We start from the raw sequence: 24,095 nt of genomic DNA on the forward strand, positions 1-24,095 counted from the left end.
GAGTTGCGACAGCCATCGAAATCGCTCGCTTAATTGTCGTGTGGCATTAAACATCTAATTGAGGTGTTGGCTCCGTAATAATATTATTCCAGCCCATCCGCAATTACCTCGGGCAGCGAAGCTCTCTGCCGTTTTTTCCGAGTTGTGCAGGTCTGGGTCGAGGCTGTAATTTATTTATTGTGTGAAGAATAAACGATGCTCCATGTGGAGAGGCAAACTTTGCGGAGGGCGGTTGGAGGGGATTTGGAGTAGTCTTCCTAATAAATTGCTCTATATACTTTGCCATACCGTGGCAGCCCCTCGTAAAACCACTAAGTCCACAAATCCTGTACCGGGGAATATTCTATCAATATTCCGAGCAATGCCCATCCGATGAAATGTATCCTGCCGAATTTATGCGTCCTTAAGAGCTCGCACGACCCCCGGAGCCACGTCCCACCCCCGTTAATGCCCCGCGCTAAGCCACTCCAACTGACTTGTCGGGGAGAGCACTTGATGAACTGTCACAGCACGTCACAGGATGTGGACAGGGATGTGTATTGGCAATGGCAGCGGCATTGGCATTGGCGATGCGAGATTCGAGATTACGGATCCAGATTGGCATAAACGCGTCGACCCGGCTTTTACGACCTGTTCCTATTACCTGTCAGTACATACACACTGCGAAAAATGGATGCGTTGCAAGGCTATGTTCCCCCTCCCCGCCACAAATACTTCCCCATTGCCGAGATGAGTCCCCCATTGAACTCTGACGAGCAAAAAGCAGTCATAAACTAGCCGAAATCGTAAAAATCCCCAATACAGCTCACAACGTGGCCCAGTTTTATTGGCTTTTTACGATAAGCTGTGCTTCCTTTTCGGCGCCCCCCGACCTCTGCCGCAGGACGATGATTTGAAAGGCACTTTCGGCACAAATTGCAGCTGTTATCGCTGATCAAATGGCCAGGACACATTCGTGTTTGGCTGCGTGTGCGTATGTATCATATACATATTAATCTGGGCAGTGTCTCCGAGCACAATGCAAATCAAACAAACAATAAATTGAATCAGGACATTGTTGAATGTAACAGATAGCCCAAAAAGGGGCGGAAGAGCGGGTGTGGCAGTGCGCTGGGGCGGGGCGCTGCGGGGCGGAAAGACAATGGAAACTGGACAAGGCAACGCAAGCTGAACGCCTGCACATCCTACAGACATTAAGGATATCCTTGAGTAGATGCAATTTTCTAACCAATATAATTCATAAATTTATTTTCAATCCTTTCCGCACATAAATTTTCATATTATGCACACACGCATATACGCACCTACCCCGGCTCCCTCTCCCCATTTCCCACTCCCCGCATTTTTCTCTAGGCTCATTGTCCTGGCATGTCCTGAGCGAGTGTATGAGTGTGCGTGTGTGCTCGGGTCGGTGTGCATTATTATTTGTCGTCGTGCTTGTCATTATTTATATGGGCAGGCGAAAGATAAGTGGCTGCAGTTGTGGTGGAGGCTCACCCGTTTTTAACTCACTCACCTCCCCGACAGGATGCAGCCGAGGTCCTGGCAATTACACAAGCACAAGCCCAGCACAGCCACAGATTCGGCACCAGAGATACAGAGAGCACGGCCCAGCAGAGCGATGTCCTTCGGTGTGTCGTGCAGGTTGTTGGCCCAAAATTTTGATTTATAAATGCCAACACCGAGCAGGTCCTCCTCCGCCCCTTCCCCTTCCCCCTCCAGGAAGTTGCAGTTACTTTTGCTGACAAACGTCCCCAGGTCCTGGCAGCCAGGATGCTGAAGAATTTCAAGGAGGCGAGTGTGCAACTCAAGTGGCCATTAATATATCAGTTCAATTCATATTTGAAATTTTGCATTTCCTAACAGGACGAGGACGAGGAAAAGCCACCGAGCCTTGTCCAGCTGGCACCCGGGACATCCCCAGTCCCCTCCTCCCAACGATTATGATTTGTGTCTTACTTAATGCACAGCCTACAACTTTGGTGCACTGCGCCGACAATTTACAAATAGTCTGAGAATTGGGATGTCCTTGATAAGGCATCTTCGGAAAATAGAAATCTCTCAGAACTCCTAATTCTTCTAAGACTTGTCACGTTGTGTCCTCTGCAAAGAGGTCTATGTTTGGTTTTTTTAGAGCGACTGTTCAGTTGGGAGTGGAAACTTTTTCCAGTGCAGGACACTGCGGAGGGAAACTCAGGACCTGGCCGAGAACTGCTGGCCGAGTGGAGGAGCCGGCGTCGTCGTCTCAATCTGATTGATTTAGAATTCCAATTGAGACTGCATGAAATATGTTTGCTTCGTGTCTGGCTTCTGGCTCCTGTCGCTGCTGGGAGTCCTTCGTCCTTCCTTCCGGCTCCGCCACCTTCGCCCACCGAGCCCCAGCTCGACTGCCTTCCTCCTCCAGCGAGCTGCATTTATGCATGGGCATATCCTTCTGCGAAATTTGCATTTTCGAATAATTGCAAACGGCAGCAGCAGCAGCAGCAGAAGGATAAGCAGCAGCAGGAAGAGCAGCAGGACAACGGCAACGACAACGACAACGGCGACGACTTATTGGTATTTCATTGATTTATGACACTTGTGAAACAATTTGGGAAATCATAGATTAGCAGCCAAGAGCAGCTTTAATTACACCCTACGGCTCATCGGGCCGGCACTTCGATTCCTCCAGTCCCTCAGGACTCCTGGACCTCCTGTCCCTTTGACAGGACAATATGCAAATGCAACCTCAAACGAAATCGGACTTAATTGCTCCATTTTCCTAAGTAAAGGGCTAGTGCCACATTTTATAAAAGCCTTGCTGGATTGCAGCACTTGCTTTTTGCACATATTTTTGTGCCGAGTTATTCACTCTACCGATATACTCGAACGTTAACTTAACTAATAATTACAAGGCTCTTCAGCAACATACTGGCCCACTGCGGAAGCTGTATCTTGGCCAAAACTGATCCGATTCCCAAGCGAAGTACCTTAAACGATTCCTAGAAGGATTCTCCATGAAACTGCATCAAAACCTGGAAACCAAATTTTGGATCCCATTTTTTCAAATTTTTCTGGGTGATCCCCTTCTGAGATCGGGGGTCCACTGAAAGTGGGAGTAGGGCCCACTCCGGAAGCTCTATCTTGGCCAAAACTGATCCGATTCCCAAGCGAAGTACCTTAAACGATTCCTAGAAGGATTCTCCATGAAACTGCATCAAAACCTGGAAACCAAATTTTGGATCCCATTTTTTCAAATTTTTCTGGGTGATCCCCTTCTGAGATCGGGAGTCCACTGAAAGTGGGAGTAGGGCCCACTCCGGAAGCTCTATCTTGGCCAAAACTGATCCGATTCCCAAGCGAAGTACCTTAAACGATTCCTTGAAGGATTCTCCATGAAACTGCATCAAAACCTGGAAACCAAAGTTTGGATCCCATATTTTTCAAATTTTTCTGGGATATCCCCTTCTGAGATCGGGGGTCCACTGAAAGAGGGAGTAGGGTCCATTCCGGAAGCTCTATCTTGGCCAAAACTGATCCGATTCCCAAGCGAAGTACCTTAAAATGGCGAAGTACCTCCATGAAACTGCATCAAAACCTGGAAACCAAATTTTGGATCCCATTTTTTCAAATTTTTCTGGGTGATCCCCTTCTGAGATCGGGGGTCCACTGAAAGTGGGAGTAGGGCCCACTCCGAAAGCTCTATCTTGGCCAAAACTGATCCGATTCCCAAGCGAAGTACCTTAAACGATTCCTAGAAGGATTCTCCATGAAACTGCATCAAAACCTGGAAACCAAATTTTGGATCCCATTTTTTCAAATTTTTCTGGGTGATCCCCTTCTGAGATCGGGAGTCCACTGAAAGTGGGAGTAGGGCCCACTCCGGAAGCTCTATCTTGGCCAAAACTGATCCGATTCCCAAGCGAAAAACCTTAAACGATTCCTTGAAGGATTCTCCATGAAACTGCATCAAAACCTGGAAACCAAAGTTTGGATCCCATATTTTTCAAATTTTTCTGGGATATCCCCTTCTGAGATCGGGGGTCCACTGAAAGAGGGAGTAGGGTCCATTCCGGAAGCGCTATCTTGGCCAAAACTGATCCGATTCCCAAGCGAAGTACCTTAAACGATTCCTAGAAGGATTCTCCATGAAACTGCAGCAAAACCTGGAAACCAAATTTTGGATCCCATTTTTTCAAATTTTTCTGGGTGATCCCCTTCTGAGATCGGGGGTCCACTGAAAGTGGGAGTAGGGCCCACTCCGGAAGCTGTATCTTGGCCAAAACTGATCCGATTCCCACGCGGAGTACCCTAAACGATTCCTCGATGGATTCTCCATGAAACTGCATCAAAATCTGGAAATCAAATTTTTGATCCCATTTTTTCAAATTTTTCTGGGTGATCCCCTTCTGAGATCGGGGGTCCACTGAAAGTGGGAGTAGGGCCCACTCCGGAAGCTCTATCTTGGCCAAAACTGATCCGATTCCCAAGCGAAGTACCTTAAACGATTCCTTGAAGGATTCTCCATGAAACTGCATCAAAACCTGGAAACCAAATTTTGGATCCCATTTTTTTCAAATTTTTCTGGGTGATCCCCTTCTGAGATCGGGGGTCCACTGAAAGTGGGAGTAGGGCCCACTCCGGAAGCTCTATCTTGGCCAAAACTGATCCGATTCCCAAGCGAAGTACCTTAAACGATTCCTAGAAGGATTCTCCATGAAACTGCATCAAAACCTGGAAACCAAATTTTGGATCCCATTTTTTCAAATTTTTCTGGGTGATCCCCTTCTGAGATCGGGGGTCCACTGAAAGTGGGAGTAGGGCCCACTCCGAAAGCTCTATCTTGGCCAAAACTGATCCGATTCCCAAGCGAAGTACCTTAAACGATTCCTAGAAGGATTCTCCATGAAACTGCATCAAAACCTGGAAACCAAATTTTGGATCCCATTTTTTCAAATTTTTCTGGGTGATCCCCTTCTGAGATCGGGGGTCCACTGAAAGTGGGAGTAGGGCCCACTCCGGAAGCTCTATCTTAGCCAAAACTGATCCGATTCCCAAGCGAAGTACCTTAAACGATTCCTTGAAGGATTCTCCATGAAACTGCATCAAAACCTGGAAACCAAATTTTGGATCCCATTTTTTTCAAATTTTTCTGGGTGATCCCCTTCTGAGATCGGGGGTCCACTGAAAGTGGGAGTTGGGCCCACTCCGAAAGCTCTATCTTGGCCAAAACTGATCCGATTCCCAAGCGAAGTACCTTAAACCATTCCTAGAAGGATTCTCCATGAAACTGCATCATAACCTGGAAACCAAATTTTGGATCCCATTTTTTCAAATTTTTCTGGGTGATCCCCTTCTGAGATCGGGGGTCCACTTAAAGTGGGATTAGGGTCCACTCCGGAAGCTCTATCTTGGCCAAAACTGATCCGATTCCCAAGCGAAGTACCTTAAACGATTCCTAGAAGGATTCTCCATGAAACTGCATCATAACCTGGAAACCAAATTTTGGATCCCATTTTTTCAAATTTTTCTGGGTGATCCCCTTCTGAGATCGGGGGTCCACTTAAAGTGGGATTAGGGTCCACTCCGGAAGCTCTATCTTGGCCAAAACTGATCCGATTCCCAAGCGAAGTACCTTAAACGATTCCTAGAAGGATTCTCCATGAAACTGCATCAAAACCTGGAAACCAAATTTTGGATCCCATTTTTTCAAATTTTTCTGGGTGATCCCCTTCTGAGATCGGGGGTCCACTGAAAGAGGGAATAGGGCCCACTCCGGAAGCTCTATCTTGGCCAAAACTGATCCGATTCCCAAGCGAAGTACCTTAAACCATTCCTAGAAGGATTCTCCATGAAACTGCATCATAACCTGGAAACCAAATTTTGGATCCCATTTTTTCAAATTTTTCTGGGTGATCCCCTTCTGAGATCGGGGGTCCACTTAAAGTGGGATTAGGGTCCACTCCGGAAGCTCTATCTTGGCCAAAACTGATCCGATTCCCAAGCGAAGTACCTTAAACGATTCCTAGAAGGATTCTCCATGAAACTGCATCAAAACCTGGAAACCAAATTTTGGATCCCATTTTTTCAAATTTTTCTGGGTGATCCCCTTCTGAGATCGGGGGTCCACTGAAAGAGGGAATAGGGCCCACTCCGGAAGCTCTATCTTGGCCAAAACTGATCCGATTCCCAAGCGAAGTACCTTAAACGATTCCTTGAAGGATTCTTCATGAAACTGCATCAAAACCTGGAAACCAAATTTTGGATCCCATTTTTTTCAAATTTTCTGGGATATCCCCTTTTGAGATCGGGGGTCCACTGAAAGTGGGAGTAGGGCCCACTCCGGAAGCTCTATCTTGGCCAAAACTGATCCGATTCCCAAGCGAAGTACCTTAAACGATTCCTAGAAGGATTCTCCATGAAACTGCATCAAAACCTGGAAACCAAATTTTGGATCCCATATTTTTCAAATTTTTCTGGGATATCCCCTTCTGAGATCGGGGGTCCACTGAAAGTGGGAGTAGGGCCCACTCCGGAAGCTCTATCTTGGCCAAAACTGATCCGATTCCCAAGCGAAGTACCTTAAACGATTCCTAGAAGGATTCTCCATGAAACTGCATCAAAACCTGGAAACCAAATTTTGGATCCCATTTTTTCAAATTTTTCTGGGTGATCCCCTTCTGAGATCGGGGGTCCACTTAAAGTGGGATTAGGGTCCACTCCGGAAGCTCTATCTTGGCCAAAACTGATCCGATTCCCAAGCGAAGTACCTTAAACGATTCCTAGAAGGATTCTCCATGAAACTGCATCAAAACCTGGAAACCAAATTTTGGATCCCATTTTTTCAAATTTTTCTGGGTGATCCCCTTCTGAGATCGGGGGTCCACTGAAAGAGGGAATAGGGCCCACTCCGGAAGCTCTATCTTGGCCAAAACTGATCCGATTCCCAAGCGAAGTACCTTAAACGATTCCTTGAAGGATTCTTCATGAAACTGCATCAAAACCTGGAAACCAAATTTTGGATCCCATTTTTTTCAAATTTTCTGGGATATCCCCTTTTGAGATCGGGGGTCCACTGAAAGTGGGAGTAGGGCCCACTCCGGAAGCTCTATCTTGGCCAAAACTGATCCGATTCCCAAGCGAAGTACCTTAAACGATTCCTAGAAGGATTCTCCATGAAACTGCATCAAAACCTGGAAACCAAATTTTGGATCCCATATTTTTCAAATTTTTCTGGGATATCCCCTTCTGAGATCGGGGGTCCACTGAAAGTGGGAGTAGGGCCCACTCCGGAAGCTCTATCTTGGCCAAAACTGATCCGATTCCCAAGCGAAGTACCTTAAACGATTCCTTGAAGGATTCTCCATGAAACTGCATCAAAACCTGGAAACCAAATTTTGGATCCCATTTTTTTCAAATTTTTCTGGGTGATCCCCTTCTGAGATCGGGGGTCCACTTAAAGTGGGAGTAGGGTCCACTCCGGAAGCTCTATCTTGGCCAAAACTGATCCGATTCCCAAGCGAAGTACCTTAAACGATTCCTTGAAGGATTCTTCATGAAACTGCATCAAAACCTGGAAACCAAATTTTGGATCCCATTTTTTTCAAATTTTCTGGGATATCCCCTTTTGAGATCGGGGGTCCACTGAAAGTGGGAGTAGGGCCCACTCCGGAAGCTCTATCTTGGCCAAAACTGATCCGATTCCCAAGCGAAGTACCTTAAACGATTCCTAGAAGGATTCTCCATGAAACTGCATCAAAACCTGGAAACCAAATTTTGGATCCCATATTTTTCAAATTTTTCTGGGATATCCCCTTCTGAGATCGGGGGTCCACTGAAAGTGGGAGTAGGGCCCACTCCGGAAGCTCTATCTTGGCCAAAACTGATCCGATTCCCAAGCGAAGTACCTTAAACGATTCCTTGAAGGATTCTCCATGAAACTGCATCAAACCCTGGAAACCCAATTTTTTATCCCATTTTTTCAAAATTTTCTGGGTGATCCCCTTCGAAGATCGGGGGTCTACTGAAAGTGGGAGTAGGGCCCACTTCGGAAGCTGTATCTTGGCCAAAACTGATCCGATTCCCAAGCGAAGTACCTTTAACGATTCCTCGATGGATTCTCCATGAAACTGCATCAAAATCTGGAAATCAAATTTTTGATCCCATTTTTTTTATAATTTTCATGGTGACTCATGTGTTCATACAGTACAACTGACGCTAGCTGAGTGTAGGGTGTTTGACGTGCTTATCTGACCTAATTGAACTGTGACCAGCAGCCGCTTTAGTCCCTCGATTGCCTCAAAACCCATCTCCCCACAACTGCCTCACACGGTCGCTGCGATTTCCAGACATCGTCTTTGCCGCCAGCTCTAACTCGTACCGTGAGGATGGGCCTGTGGGTGGGGCGCCTTGCCCCCAAAAGCCTCCTTCTTGCCTGGGACTTACGCCCCTGTTCGTGCAGTGATTAGGACGCCAGGCTACAAGCGATTTGTTGTGTGTTGTTGCAATTGATTGTTGCAATTTCAATTTTGAATTATGAGGCTGCCTTGCCTTTTGCATCCTGGCATCCGTTTCCGTAGCTGCCATGCTCCTTCTCCCTTCTCCCTTACTCCCTCCTCCTCCTCCTTCTCTTTCTGATTCTGTTTCTGTTTCTGTTAGGCCTTTCCCCCGGCCGATGTGGTGTGTGTTGCTGCAGCTTCTGCCGGCTCTGTGCAATGTGTTGCAAGTAGCATTGGCAGCGTCATTCAAGTGTTTAGTGATTTATTGAATGCCGTTAGAGTTGTCGTTTCTCCTGCTATTGTTATTGTTGTTGTTGCTGTTGCTGTTGCCGTTGCTATTGCCGTTTCTGTTGCTGTTGCAATTGCAATTGCATTGTTGCAGTTGCCTTTGGTCATATCCTCTGTCTCTGAGATTAGCACAATGGCTTTGAGCACTTTTGACAGCTAAGATTTGTTTATGCCCCAGCAGGATGTCCAGCCCGCCCTCTCCCCACCGCCGGCGCAGTCCTCCGTCTGGCAGATATCCTTATCGTGCAGCTTCCCCTCCGACGGGCTAGGTGATTCATGTCCTTGCATATTGGTAACAAATTTGTGGTAATTGATTTGAAATTGATTAATTAAGTCCCCCACTCTCGCAATTCGCATGCTGTCGTTGGCCTTTGAACTTTTGGTTGAATACAAAAGTGTCCTGGAATACTTTTGAAAAGGTAGTGCTTCGTCTACCCTTTAATTTGGATTTTAGGTCCAGTTTGCGAACAGGACTCCTTCCCGCCGGCTTTAATTCCGAACGAGCAACGGCCAAATATTTAAGCTAATAATATTTAAATTTCTCTGGAAGTTTGCTCACAACCGGAGTGCTGTGTGTGCGTGTGTTGGCGAACATCCTGGCTTCCTTTTTGGCAGGCGTCAACCGCATTTTGCAGCCACAAATGGCGGCCTCGCCAGCCTGCCACATTCCGGCGCCCCTCGCCGCCCGTGCGGTCCCCTCGGCCCGTTCCAGCCCCAATCCTGTCAACCCTATCCTTGAACTTTGGCTCGAAGTTTGGCTTGTTTGAACGTTATCGACACGATTTTGACATATTGAATAGCAGTGAAATGTGGCAGGCCAGACGACATGACAGACGTCTGGCAGAAATCAGGGGCCAGGCCTCAGGACGCAGGACTCAGGCGCAGGCAGCAGGCAGCAGGATCCAGGAATCCAGGGCCCACCTCTCCCCCTAACCCGCTTTGTGGCGCCACCAGCGCACATGTTTGTGGCTGGCATTTTGGCATTCAGCTGCCAAATGGTGCACATGCAAAAATATGCCAAAATTCATCCATCCATCCATCCATCCATCCAGCCATCCAACCATCCAGGCTCTGTTGACACATGGCCTCTCCTGTTCGTCCTTGCGCTGCTGTTTCTGTTCCTGGGTGTTAACATACATCAAATATTGACAGTTTGCTTAGTTCACTCCGGCAATCGAAGCCACTTCTCTTCCGCCCGGCCCCCGGCCCTCGCCCCCCGTGCGCCACTTGCCACTTCCCAGCTCTGCGCCACAGGATTGTGTGGTCGCCCGCTGGCAGTTGGGCGGCTCCAAATAGCCGAGAACTGTTGCATCCGATCGGCGTTGAACAGGGAGGGCCCGGGCGAGTGTGGCAGGGCGCTATTAAAGCCCACTCCCCCGGAAAATGTGTCTTTTAAGCCGTGAATTAATCTGCCAACAGACTGATATTAGGTACAATGGAGCATGCCTCTTCAAAAACCTGTGCGGATTATCAAATTAGACCTTAAGCGGCAGAGTTTGTTTACAAAATTCGGTGTTTCTTTCAATTAGAACTTTTGTTTGAAATTTTTGTCGCCTGCCCCACATCTTCAATATGAATTAGGTTCTGGAAGCAGAAAAAGTTTGGAAGTAGACATTTTGTATTGAGAAAGGGATTCCGCCATTTTAGTCGCCTGCCATTGGGCCCTTCCATGGAGCTTCACTGGAAGCAGCGCTGCCGAGAGCCATTGATCTTGTTCTCTCTCTCCCATTCTTCCTTCTTGTGCAGCCGCCGCTCCGAGCGGACGAAAAATTTTAAGTCGTCCGAATAATTGCAATTATAAAAGTTATTTAATACGGAATATTCAGTTAAAAGCCAGTTGTGAAAGTTGAATTCTGTTTTTAAGCTGAATTGGGCCGATTTCCGGCCGAAAATCAATCGGAATGTAATTCAGGCATTTGGTAGGTGTTGCGTAATGGCGTCGCAGTTTCTATGTGTGTGTGAGTGCGAAAAATAGTTTGCAAACTCTCTTTTGCGGCCAGAAAATGGCGAAAACCATGAAAAACCAATAAATTGACTTTGTAGTGGATCTATTCTAGTGTTTAAAGTTAAAAAATATAACTAAATTTTCGATCGATTTAAAAATCATTTCAGGGCTCCACTCCATGTGTGTGTGTGACATACTGCGAAGATGCGGGGGGCGAGGGCCGCAGCGCACTAGCGAGAGCGAAAGTTTCAAGAACATTCGTGCAGGAGTCTTGAGTAACGGTGAGTCGCCTTATTCGTTTTAAAATTTATTTTATTTTAATTTATTCCTTCGCTTAAAACCACCATATTTTATTACAATTATTATTATTATTATTGACTTCCTATTGATTTGAAAATCATTTCAGGGCCCCCGCTCTGCGGAGTTGTGTAATGGCTGCTCGGGAAGAGCGGGTGGCGGTCGGAAATGGCCAATGAAAGAGAAAGCTGCACACATGAGTTGAAAGCATGGAGGGAGACTGCACAAAGGAGGAAGGGAGACTAATGATAAGCATCTAATAACGGTAAGTCCTCACTCGTTTTATTTGCAATTTAAGTAATGCGCTCTATTCTTTTGCCAAAAACTTAAATATTTTCTACAAAATGTAATAATTTGTTGATTTAATTCAATTGATTTGAAAATCATTTCAGGGCCCCCGCTCTGCGGATTTGTGTGATGGCTGCTTGTGATGAGCGGGGGGCGGAAGGACAGTGAAAGAGAAAGCATGGAAGGAGACTGAATGGAGAATGGATAGAGACTGATAAAAAGCATATAATAACGGTAAGTCCCCACTCGTTATTAATTTATTTGAAGTTTAAGGTTTGCACTCTATTCTTTCGCCAAAAACTTAAATATTTTCTTCAAACTTTAACAATTAATAATTCGTAGTAGTTTTAATAATATTTAATAGTTAATGTTAAATAATTATATATTTTTAAGGAACTTTAATTACTTATTGCTGATTTATCTTCCAATTATTTTAGGGCCCACCCACTCCACCAGTGCATGGAACAGTTAATGTTGAGAGGGTGGGCGGACAAGGTTCACCTTAAAGAAAGGAAAGAGAAGCTGCAAAGGAAGCGCACACATGAATGGAATGCAGGAATGGAAAGCACGAATGGAAAGATTTAACTGCGTATGAGTTCCAGTTGGGGTGAGTCTGATTCGTTATTTTACTTTCCATTTTGGCATGCACATTCCTTCTTTTTCCTAAAACTGCAACAGTGCCTTGACGTCATCGAACCTAATCCCCATTTAATTCTCCTTATTTGCCATAAAATATCCCTTTTTGAGTCCCCAAATCAGCAACCAACTAAAGAACAATCAAGGCCCACTATAGCACTCTGTTATCTCTGAATAATAATTGTGTTCCGATGACGTCAGGCACCTGCCCTTCGGGCGTACAGTAATCCCTCCATTAGTAGCTCTAAGCGCGAACACTTTCTGGCCATGTGGGAGGCAGATCCGTGAGTTATGATTTATCAATGCCCTTAAGTGCAGCCTCCCATTTGCATACGAGGCCTCCTCGGCACTTACGGCAAATGGAAATGTCAATTGAGGAGCGGGTCTATTAGGCGAGGCAGTCGCTGGTCGTGATTAATGGTAGCTATTTTTTCGCATTATCTGCGGGAGCTGGAATCGCAATTTAATTTAGGGGCTGCCCTCGGCGGCATCTACTCGGAACTTGCTCGGAACTCAGAATACTTCTGCGCCGAGGGCTCTATGCAAATTGAGTGGCTTTGGGCTTGGGCTTAAGCCCGGACTAAGTGGCGAGGTCCTGGGGGAGGACTCCGGGGAAGACAAAGAGGCAGACAATTGTCAATTGCATATCCTTTTCGCATTAATATTTCATTAACAACATTTGGCGGAAGTTTGATCTTCTGCATCAATGGTTTGTAAAATTGACTTGGCCCACCCGGCCAAAAAAAACAGCAACAACAAGCAGGCTCTACTCCCTCCCCCTCACCCCGTCGGCCTTATTAGATTAATTTAATTCGAGTTTTTGTTTGGCCGAGAGTTCGCTCGCTTCGACTTCAACTTCGACTCGCTCGGCGTAATCGTCCTGTTGATTCTGTTCCGCGGAAAACAACACCCCTGTCCCCTGTCCCCTGCACCGTGGCACTGTTGTCTGCTACCCTCTGCCTGCCTCCTCCCCTCTCGCTTTTTTGGGTTATGCAAATTTCGCCTCCCCCTCCCGACAGATTTTCGATTTTGGTTTTTTTTTTTGACAACCCTCAGAGCTCTACTTTCAATTTCACTCTGGCGTAATTTTCATTATTTATATTTTTTCCATTTTACTGATTATGATTTAAGGCCGCGGAGCCACACCGCCCCCTCCCCAGCCCGCTGAAGGCTGTGTATCAATTTCGCCAGCGGTTTGCCAATTTTTCAGAAACTGCGCCGAGTTGTGCAATTTTAAATAAGCCATTAACCGCAGTCAGGCCGAGGGGCGCCAGTCCGCCCCTGCCTCCTGTCTCCAGTCCCGTTCCTGGGTCCTTGTAGTCCTTGTGGCGGGGTCGCCAATGTTCAATATATCACAAGAATTTTAAAAAGAGCCACGACTCTCGCTGGGGTGGTCGCTAAAGTTCTCCAAGCTATTTACTTAGCTATTTTCATTTTAGTATGATAGACAATATAATAGTAGTAATAGTTAGATACTTCCCCACTTCCCCTTAAAATCTCAAAAATAATTGCAAATCCCATACCCAGCTCCACGCCGCACTCGCAACTCTCATAGCCACCCTCGGCAGCGCTGGCAACATGACTGATATTTGCATGATGCCGCTAACTACGCCTGTCAAGTGGGATTTTGTGCGATTTTTCTTGTAAGCGAGCGCGACCCCCGTATCGAACAGGGCCTCCCCCACCCGCTGGGGGTGGCCTGGATGAGGTGGGGGTGGGGGTGCTGGGCTTCGGGCCCTGCATGCCGAAAGTTGCGTTGTTTTGCGTGTTACCGCGCGTGGTAATCAAACACGCGGTCCGCCCGCTGGCCGAAAGGGGGTGGCTGGGCCGACAGGGCGGGGGTAAGCCTCATCCTCATCCCCAGCCTTGACTGGCTGTAGCCTTGGCTTTGGCGTGCCGTCGTTAACGTGGATGCTTCGCTCGGGCCTCCTGTTTCGACGGAGAACTACTCCTTAGAGTGGAGAGTGTCCTTCTGGGCGAGAAAGGAGTAGGGATGCCACCTGAAAGGACACTTTAAGCAGTGGGTGTGGCGGGATAAGGGATAATCCTTCCCAATAACACCCTCCTTCCGCAATCCTTAAGGAGTACGTAGCGACATGTCGAACGACTGTCCTACAGGGTATCTCTGGAGTCGACTCCCTGTCGCCTCCGCTGTTTTTTTCGCATATGCCGCGGGCTGTTCGCAAATATGTTGCCAATTCTGCGGCGCATTGACGTTTGCCTTTTGTTGCCCCGTCGAGGGCTTCGGCTTCAGTTCCGGGCTCTGGCTTTGGCTCTGGCTCTGGCGCTGGCTCTGATTCCGATGCGGTCTCGGCTTCGTCCTCGGATCAAGATGCAGATCCCGGCGCGTCGTCAACTGCGCGACTTAAGTTGCTAACGAGCTGTTGGGGCTCTTCCGCCACCGCCACCACCGCCGCCGCCATCGCCATCGCCATCGGCGGCTGCCGCAACATTAATAAAAATAAAAGGAAGCGGGCCAAAAAAGCGCTGCTCTTGGCTTCGCACTCCGCACTCCGCAACCCGCCCTCCTCACCGCCGCGCCAATTTTTTCGCGTAATTTTTCAAATATTGTTCAATTTTCAAACGCGCGCCTAACGATGTGTGCGTAATTTAAGTGCCGCTGCAGGCTGGCTGCGTCCTGCCGCGGGGTGGCTGCAGGGGGAGGAGGGCTCCAGCGAGAAATCAAAAATCAGGGGGCGCGGGCGGCGGCTCCCGCTCCCGCTCCCTTCGAGGCTTCCTTTGAAGCTGCTCACATAGGCGGCAGTCGACAATCGCAGTCGGCGTTTCCACATTCGACTTCTCGCATTCGACTTGCTGTGCAATCGTTTGTGGCATCAATCGGAAATACGATTAAATTAATTTGATTAAAGCGTTTTAATTGCAAGGACGCAGGGCTGGAAAGGGGGACTGCCGCCTTCCGCAGAAATCTCCACGAGGCAGATGCCCCGTTCCTCTCGGAAAGTGTCATGCGGATATTTTTCGGAGAATAAAATACTGTTGGATGTGGGACCATCTCCGACCTTCTCCTACCCCTGATCTCGTCCTCCGTCCACTTAAATAGTTTTTATCTTGTAATTACCGCCATCGTCGTCCAGCAGACGCATCCTGTTATGTCCTTTTTGGGTTCTCCATCTATACCCTTCCAGGGTATTCCAGCTATGCCAGGCTTTCCGGCCCTCTTCCAAGTAGGTCCTGCCCAGACCCAGCCTATGGCCCAAAAACGAGCCAGGACATCTTCCGCTAATGTCCTATCGAGGAAGGGTACCGGGGCTCCGGCCTAGTCCTAGTCCGAGTGGGCCCTGATTTGTTCAGCCGCCATGACAGGCCGCGGCGGGTGGGGGGCGTGGCTGGGGGCGTGGCCGGAGCGGAGTGTCCACAAACTGCTGGGCATTGCGTGTGTATTACAATAATTTTTAATTACCGGCGTAAACGTAATTATGAATTTTTATTTCGCTGCTGCCCTGCTCCTCCCTCCTCCGTCCTCTTGGTCCTTTTTTCATCTCTCCTATTTCGTTGTTTTCCTTTTCTCCTTTTCACTGGCTCTTATACATTTTCGTCCTCCATGTGGCGGCGCTGACTTTTCCACTGCCTGATCCGGTTGCCTGATATTCACAAAGGACTCAGATGTGTGGGTGTCGAGTGGGGGCTTCGAGTTATTGTTGTGTAGGGTTGCCAGATTTTCCATGTTTTTCTTAGAAATGGGGGGCTGGTGGGGCTGCCACCGCGCGGCGATGTCACAATCACAAGGCGCGACCGGTTGCACGCAATTATCACAAGTGACGTGGAGCGGATATGCTGGGCCAGCAGTCTCCACTCAGGCTCCGCCCCCGCCCCCGCCCAGCCCCTGCCACTTTGCCTCGGCGAATAAAACAATAAGTGCTGCATGCTTTCAGGGGCCACTGCGCCAAATGCTCCTCGGCAGGCAAATGGCCACCAAAACGGATTCAGGATTCAGGATTCTGGCAGGGCAGGGGCAGGGGGCAGGGGCGGTTTCGGGTCCTGAGATTTTTATGGTTGCCCGCAGCGTTGGCCGCCTCATTACTGGCTGCTGCTGCCGCTGCCACTGAAGAAATGTGGGTGCACTGGGAGAAAAGGTCTGTGTCTTACTCTAGAAGTCGAAGTGTCCTGGCTTGTGAACTATTTTTCAGCTGGTCCCACTAATTTGTCCCCAAGGACTCTCAAGATCTGTGATATCTTTCACTATGGACCTATGGAGCTACTTTATAGAGGACAAGTACATTGCTTTTCCCCAAGTGGAGGTGGGCAGAGCCAGTCAGACTCATCAGCCCCCTCCCTTTTCCGCCCAGAACTCCCACCCTCCGCCCCTCACCCCCTCCTCGTCCTTTGACTTATCCCTCATAGTTTTTTGTTGTAGCTTAAGCTGCCGCTGCCGCTGCCGCGTTGCATTTTTAGCTTCTTCATTGCGCTTAAGGACTTTTGACTTTTGTTTTATTAGTTGTGACCTGCTGGCCCGCGCCCCCGACCCCCAACCCTCGGTTCAGGACCAGGCCCACCCACTGCCCCAACAATGTCGCCTAACGAGGCGCCGGCCCCCACCCTCCTCCTCCTCGCGGGGCTTCTTACTTAACCAACTCATTTTTTGTTGGGCCCAGAGCCAGTGTGTGAGTCCTCTGGCCCATCAGAAGCCCCTGCACCTCTGCGTCCCTGCCCCAGCTGGCCATCTCTCTCGCTCCTGCTCCTGCTCCTGCTCCCGCTCCAGTATTTCTCATATTTTTAATTTCTGCACTTTGTCCCTATTTATCCTGGCGTTGGCAGTTTTTAATTTCTCTGCTTTTCCGGTGCAAAGTTAATGAATAATTGTGCGCACTTTTGCGGCAAACGGCGACAACTCTGCAGCTCGCGTGTGTGTGTGCGTCTGAGAGACAGAGACAGAGACAGCGACAGTGACAGAGGGGAAGGAGTACTGCTACGGGCACTGCCGTAGAAGGAGAGGGGTAATCTCCCGGAGGGTGGGTCGGCGGGATAGTAGAGATAGAGTGGCGCGCTGAATGGCGCAAAGTGTGATTGCATCCGGCGCCTTAATGAGTTCTTGATTTAATTCTTTTTTAGCTGCCTTTCGTTTGGCTTCTGCCTGCCACCACCCCCCGCCCCCCTTGGTGGGGCACCTCCCCCGCCCGGCCACCCACTCTGACGTTGATTTCTTGCCACTTGCAGCGTCCAGCGCCGATGTCGCACTTCCAGTGACATTCCGACTGCAAATCGGATGTCGCGCGGAAGCTGCCCGGGCAGGCGAGTCCTGCGCGGTGTCCTTGTCTTCCAGAAACCCTTCCCTTCCATAGCCCCCTTTAGCGGCCCACGGTCCAGATCTAACCCTTGAACCGTCTTCCACTTCATCGACACTAATTTGTCCTCAATAAAGTGCCAAGTGAGCCGCTCAAGTGGGCGGCTTTCCTCGGGACGCCCCGCAGAACGGGCAGGAGGGGCGGGAGCGCGTGACCAGAGCAGGACACGAAAAGGCAAACCAAATCCGGTCTCCAGAAGCTCAAAGGAAGGCGGCAGCTCACCGGAGTCGGTTGAAGTGCCAAGCGGCAAACGGCAAACGGAGTGGAGTGACAGGACGGGAGACAGGATGGGTAGGCAAAGGAAAGGACACTGTCTCCGGGAAAGTCTGAGCCGGGACAAAGCCGATGCGTAATCAAAGTGGTCGAATGGCCAGGACGAGGGCCGGGACAAGGACCGGGAGCAGCCTCCACCCCGAGCCCCGAAAACGCGCCAATATTACACTCGAAATTATTGATGGGCCGTTTTTCCTTCCAGGACATGGAAGCGCCAGGATCTATCTAGTTTCGTTCTTCCACCGGAGTGGCACTGAGAGGAAGTCCGTTCCTCGCCCACACAGACCCTATGCTGGCCATTAACTCCTGACTGCGTCGGTGGAGGAGTCTAGTTTTTCTTCGACTGCAGGACCAGGGGCAGGACGAGAGGCCGAAGGGACGAACCAGACGACGCCACATCGTCGTAGTCGTCTTCTGAGGTGGATCAGCATCTGCATCCCGGGCCACAGGATGGGTCTGGTCGTCTGCCTGTCAGACACAATGAGCATCATTGTGTTTTAAGTGCGTTTGTTGTCCTGCCGAGTCCTTCGTCCTCCGCCATCCGCCCCGTCCCCAGTTAGCTGGTTCGTTCGGTTGTTTATTTATTCTTTTTCTTGCCCATCCACATTTTTGGCATCGGCTTGCCATGTCCTTCCGTCCTTTGTGTCCTTTCCCGAGAAGAAGTGGCCAGCCACCAGGCAGACACTTTGCTCTGCCATTGTCTCCGTGTTTTCCCATCCTGCCCGTGTCCTGCCCGCCCGATTGCCAAATGAAAAGCGTTTTCAAATTAATTGATTAAAGTCCATTACAAGTTGCTGCGAAATGACAGTGGCAATTGTATGAGAAATGACTGCCAAGGACTCTCGGCTGGCACAAATGGGATTGGCAAAAAGGGAAGCTGGCTGGAGTCCCGGCCCAGGTGATGGGGCGGGGAGGGCGAAGGACACTCCACATCCGTATGTGCCCACACCTTACCCCTGGTCATCTGGCTTGTTGTGACAATTTATTATTTGACAAAGAAACTATTCCATCTCGATCCCGATGTGCTGGCATCTGGTCCTCAGGATCGACTCCTCGGCCCAGCTACTGAGCCACTGAGCCACTAAATCACTCAATCACTGGCGGAATCCATTCGGAATTTCCTTATTCGGCCGCCAACTGGCTCTGAGCCGCTCTCCGGACACCTTGGCCCCTTGCCGGGGGCAGGGCACTCTTATTTATGTTCGGCTGGCCAAAAGAATGCTCCGGCCATTTCTCAAAGCCCAAGGAAGAGTCGGCGGCGGTCCTGCGGAAGAGGAAGTGGTCGGGTCTGAGGCGGGCGGCGGGCGGCGCGCGGCGGGAGGCGGCTTCAGTCGTGCACGCCGAAGAAATCAAACTTGTAAATTAGCAATACTCATTGACAAATATTTCATTCACAAACAGACAGGCCGAGGACTACACCGGGAGAAATTCCGACCAGATTATCGCTAGGTTGGGGAGCTCAAGAGCTCGTCCTTAGAATCACAGTTGGTGGGTGGATGGGGGTATCCTGTAGACACTTTTGGGAGGGCCGAGTGGGAAGCATTTCTCAGAGTGCACTTTCAAAACTCTCCTCTGGGGCGGCGATGTCCTTTGGCTCTGATTATCATCCTTTTCGGGCCAGTCTTTGTTCCGGCAGCTCTGCAGCCACTGTGCAATATTTCAAACACGAACTCTGCGCGCCAAAGATTAATTAACTTATGTCAAAGTAATTTTCAACGTTCGTTAAGGCGACACGAGTCCTGTCGCCTCCCCCCCGGCCACCAGCCTCTCCCCCTCTCCTTGGTTTCGGGGAAAGCCAGGCGAAATTGATTGTCAGTCATTCAAAGACATTTTTTCTTATTTGGCCGGGCCGGGGCTCCGGGCCAGGGCTCAAAGATATTGGCTTTTAATGGGGGTGGCTCGCCAGTATCCTTGTGGCTAACCGAAGGTCGGGGGCGGGGGAGCAGGCCGGAGGCAGGAGGGATACCCTTGAATATTGTTAGTTATTTGGGGAGTCCAATAAGTAAATAAATGAATGTAATTACAAGCTAAATAAACACCAATGCGATTAATGGCTCAGGCACGGGGATTTCCCTCCACATGTAGGAGGGAAGACTGGCCGCAATAAAATCTGTCACTGCCGCCAACTGACAGGCTGGCGGGCAGGCCGGCTGGCTTTAACGGCTGGCGCTTCAAAGGCATTTTTGCAGCGAACGGTTTCTTTTCGGGACTCGCAGAAAAATGCCAAGAAGTCGCGGCCACAGCCTCCTGCATAAAGTAGAAATTTACACATTCTTAGCGAAATAAATACGCGGCACAAAGCCCGCACAAAAAAGGATATGCAAAGTAACGAAAGTAAAAAGGAGCACCAGGAGGAGGACCTCGCGGCGAATGTGGAAAAAATCCGGCCCGCAACTAGGAGCTGGAGCTGGAGGTGGAGGTTTAGCAGGGACTTGAGTGAGAATTCTTATAATTTCTACTGCACCCCGCCGTGTTTTTTTTCAGCACACACAAAGTAACTCGGTTTATTCGGGGAAAGGCTTAGCAAAAAATGCTTTTTAACATTTCTCGAGGGGAGGGAAGGAGGGGTGGGGGGCGACCCGGCGGGTTAAAGAAATGCCTTTGGTGGCCAACAAAAAAGGAGCAGCGCCGCCACACACAACATAAAGAAGATTTCAGCTCGTCATTTATGCGTTTATCTGCGGCCGCCACCAAACGTGCAACGTGTGGCAAGTTGCCTCCCTCCGCCACTCGAGCGCCTGGGGCGGGGGGCGAGGGGCGAGCAGGTGCAGGGTATGCCAGACCATGGAGGTGTCCTGTCGTCCAGAACTACACACTATCCAGCAGGGAATATGCCACTTGTCTCTGGTCAGTGTGGGACTTGCAGCCTCCTTCCCGAGTAGAAGGGCAGTTTGTCCATTGCCCAGAGGGTGCTCTGCTAGTCGATACACTACCCCAAGAAGCCCTCAGGCAGCCAGGGCAGGCCCAGTGACAACTTCCGACAGATGCAGCCTGCCCGAAATTATACAACTGCAGCCGCCAGGACACGCGGCGGGGAAAAAGCAATCCGGCCAGGAGGCATTCACATGTGCGGCCGCTCGCAAATCTTTTCTTTCTGCCAGCACGTCGGCCAAAGGAAAATACGCGAAAATTATATTTAAGATGACATTTATGCGCCGGCCGGGGTGGGGCGGGCAGGGGAGGCAGCTAGGCAGCTGCGGTTCCGTGCGTGAGCCGCTTTGGCCGTTAACTGCTTTTTGTGGCCCGCTGCCGGGCTCCTTTGTTTGCCCGCTCGTCTGGCCAAAAAGAAAGGCGGCCAATTAGCCCGCGACTCGGCCACTCGCAGCCGCAGCCAGAGCGCCAGGACTCGGGCGCAGGCCTGTCTCTTAATTAGGAGTGTTTATGTTTATTTGCCGGAGGACCTCCGGACGGGCGGAAAAGGATGCACTTGTGCTAAGCTGCCGTGTCTTGGCCAAATCTTCTAAGCCACACGGCTCCCGTTCTTGGCTCGCATTTGTGTCTCGTTTTCAGTTTTTGTCCTCCGCTGAGGGCTGCCGCTGCCACTGCCGCTGCCACTGCTGCTTTTTAATTAACATTTAACACGTTCCTGCCCCGACATCCCAAAAAAAAAGCACAGTACATCAAAAGCGAACGGCGCCCGACAGACAGATTAGGACAGTGGACGGTGGTGGTGGGGTTGAGGGGCGTGGCTGCCATTACACGCGTTAATTTCATTAAAATTAAACACATGCATGGCCAAAAACAAAGGCTGTGCTCGGGCTAAGTAGCCCGGCCCTGCTAATATAAAAATAACATTAGCCCTATGTCCTTGTGCAGGACACCTTTTTGCAACCTGCTCTGTTCTCTGTGCCCTGTTCTCCATTCCCCTCCGGCAGCAGCCTTTTTTGTTTTCCGGTCAGGAACGACAATGAGCTGCGTCCTACGTGTGCATCCTTGTGACGGTGCCAGGACCTCTGCCCCCTGCCATGTCCCGGCGCTCTCCGCTGCGCTTTTTTGTCAAACACTCGCCTCTCTCTCGGAATTCCGTCCGTCCGTCCGCCTGTCTGTCTGTCAAACGTGTGCTGCATACTTTTAGGCGCGGAGCACCTGCCGCTGCCCTCCAGCTCTTCCGCGGGAGGACCCAACCACAGATGTAATGCGGAATGGGATTACACGGCCTTACGGCCAGGCCAGGCCAGGCCGGGCCGGGCCGTGCCAGCTGCTGTCTATAAGTGAGTGCCACTTGACGAAAGCCCGGGCCAAGTGCCCTCCGCTCCGTGCGTGATTCCGGACCCGGTTCGGTGAGCCCTCAAAGGGCGCGGGAGCTGTTTGTGCGAGCGGGGCAGGTGGCAGTTCCTCAATTAAGTGAAGAGCCGAGGAGCTAGTGGCGGTCGGGACACAGCCATAGGAATAGTCACTGTTCTCAGATGTCTGCTGGAATTCCCGATTCCCTTCGATTTTAAACCCAAACTGGAAACAAACACTCTCCACACACGACGTCTTTAATTATTTCCATTGTTCGGTTGCCCCACAAACAGACGCCCACTGCGGAGGCCCGGGCCCACGTCCACCCACCACTCAAATGTCCTCAATCCAATCCGCAATCCGCACAGAAGCCCATTCAAATCCACACACAACAAACGCAGAAGCGGCAGAGGCGGCACGAGACGGCGACACAGGCTTGCTGCTGGCAAAAATTAGAAGCAGCTGTCAAATGCATTTGATAGTTTCCAACCCTTTCGCCCCCAGTCCCCAGTCTCCCCAGCCACCAGTCTCCCTGCTCTGTGGCTCCAACCCCCCACTCCAGCCCACGACTGGGGCCCGCCCGCAAAACAACAAATAGAAAATTATGCTTCAATAAATAAATTTGGCTGCGAAATCAGCCGAGGACATCCTGGGGATTTTTCGAGTCGTTCTCTGCCAGTTTTGATTCAGGAGTGGCTGCGGGGAAGGGTTAGTTTGCGGAAAAGGTGCGATTAATTGGATAGGAGCAAGGGGGAGCAGGGCGTTGGCGAGGGAAGAGGGATGTGTGAGGACTTCAGACCTTTTAAGGACTTTCGGCATACTCTGTTGTCTGAAAATTATGGAAAGTGAATTATTTATATTAGTTTCCTTTCCTAAAATGTAGATTTCAAGGCTCTATCATCAGCACTTATCGATAACAATCGATTATTGAATGATATTAAAGAAAGGGTATCTGGAAATCGATCTCCTCTGACTCTGACAGCGGGAAGTATTTATTTGGAGCTTGGCTGCTCCGCTTTGTTGATATTAAAAGGATAATAATAGAGTGCGAGTCGCGGCAAATGTTCGAATGCCCACCCCACAGGATCCGCATCCGCATCCGGATCAGAGCCAGAATCAAAATCAGACAGGCGGCCATTTCGTGTGAGTGCGCCCAGAAGTATGCAGGGACGTGTGTGTTTGTCTAAGATCCTTTGCGATTTATTGTTTTCGGCGTAGTTGCGGCTGTTTACTCGGCTCCTGCCGCCCACCTCCTGCCGGAGACTGGCTCCCAGCGATGGCATTGCTTAATTAACGTGAACACGATTGCATCTGGTTCCCTTTCAATTGGCGTGGGATGTCTGCGCCAGGACTTCGATCCGGATTCGGATCCGGGACATATGGCCCCGGGCCGCCAACAACAGTAGCTTCGCCAGAGAGCCGAGTATTGTAGTTCTGTTGGGGATTCGGTGACTACTTCCCGGGAGTCTCGGGAGCTGTCCCCTATCTCTTCCGATGTATCGATGCGTCCACCTGTCTCCCGTTTGGGAAAGCCAGCTGTCCCCTCGGACAGGTCTCCCAGCGAACTGACCTCTGCTCACCCCGGGGAGTGGGGGCCGCGGCCTTATAGGGCATATCGGGGGAACCACAATGCGGGCGCGATGGCGGAGCGACAGGAAGTGAGTGCAGCGCTGACAGTGGACAACATAAATTAGCCAAAGCAGTATTTAAATCAGACGCGATTGCCATCTACAAGCGATGATTACCCCGCGTCCCGGCCCAGCAGCCAGCCGCCAGCAGCCACCGCGCGGTGACCCATTTTTGGGCTTCCACTCTCAACCTTTGGTGTGTTATTGTTGGCCGGCCTCCAGTTTGGCTATCGCGGTTCCGCGATGGGTCTGGTCCGAGTTTGGTCAGGTCTCTCCAGGTCTCTAGACCGGGAGAAAACTGGTGGTACTTGGGTCTACAGAGTGGTTCTGTGCGGTAGAGGCTTCTCTGCATCCTGGACCATCTTCTCTGGTAATGGATCCTTCTGGGATCCCTCAAGAGACTCCCCTCTTTGAGGTAGACTATTTCTCCCACTGCACTCCGAGGCAACATCTATCAGCGGCCACAGGCATAATTTGCCATTTATGACAAATTGATAATCGCTTACAACTTTTGTTCGGGGCACGCACCAAGTGCAGCAGCTCCCCGCTCCCCGCTCCTCCCGCCCCCCACTGCCGGCAGGGATCTCGCGGAGCCTCATTTGCATACAATGGCCGGCCACGAGCCCCTGGCCCGGCTTCGGAGCTGCGGATTGGACGCAATTTTGGCAACATCGATAAGGCGCCACTTGTCGTGGGCCAAAGTTCGCGCTCCGGGGGAGGGGAGAGGGCTGCAGTT

The 24,095-nt window shown here is 50.2% G+C and overlaps 1 long non-coding RNA gene across 1 annotated transcript in view; it reads left to right on the plus strand.

Annotated features, from left to right (window-relative positions):
* The first annotated feature begins 10,505 nt into the window (after positions 1–10,505).
* LOC116655170 overlaps positions 10,506–24,095 on the plus strand; it is a 45,653-nt gene continuing 32,063 nt past the window's right edge. The window contains exons 1-5 of the long non-coding RNA XR_004310322.2: positions 10,506–10,684; positions 10,878–10,991; positions 11,117–11,272; positions 11,400–11,529; positions 11,733–11,902. This is a non-coding gene — a long non-coding RNA (uncharacterized LOC116655170). The remainder of the gene's footprint in view (positions 10,685–10,877; positions 10,992–11,116; positions 11,273–11,399; positions 11,530–11,732; positions 11,903–24,095) is intronic.

Source organism: Drosophila ananassae, chromosome XL, assembly GCF_017639315.1.
Source record: "Drosophila ananassae strain 14024-0371.13 chromosome XL, ASM1763931v2, whole genome shotgun sequence".
Taxonomy (NCBI): Eukaryota; Metazoa; Arthropoda; class Insecta; order Diptera; family Drosophilidae; genus Drosophila; species Drosophila ananassae.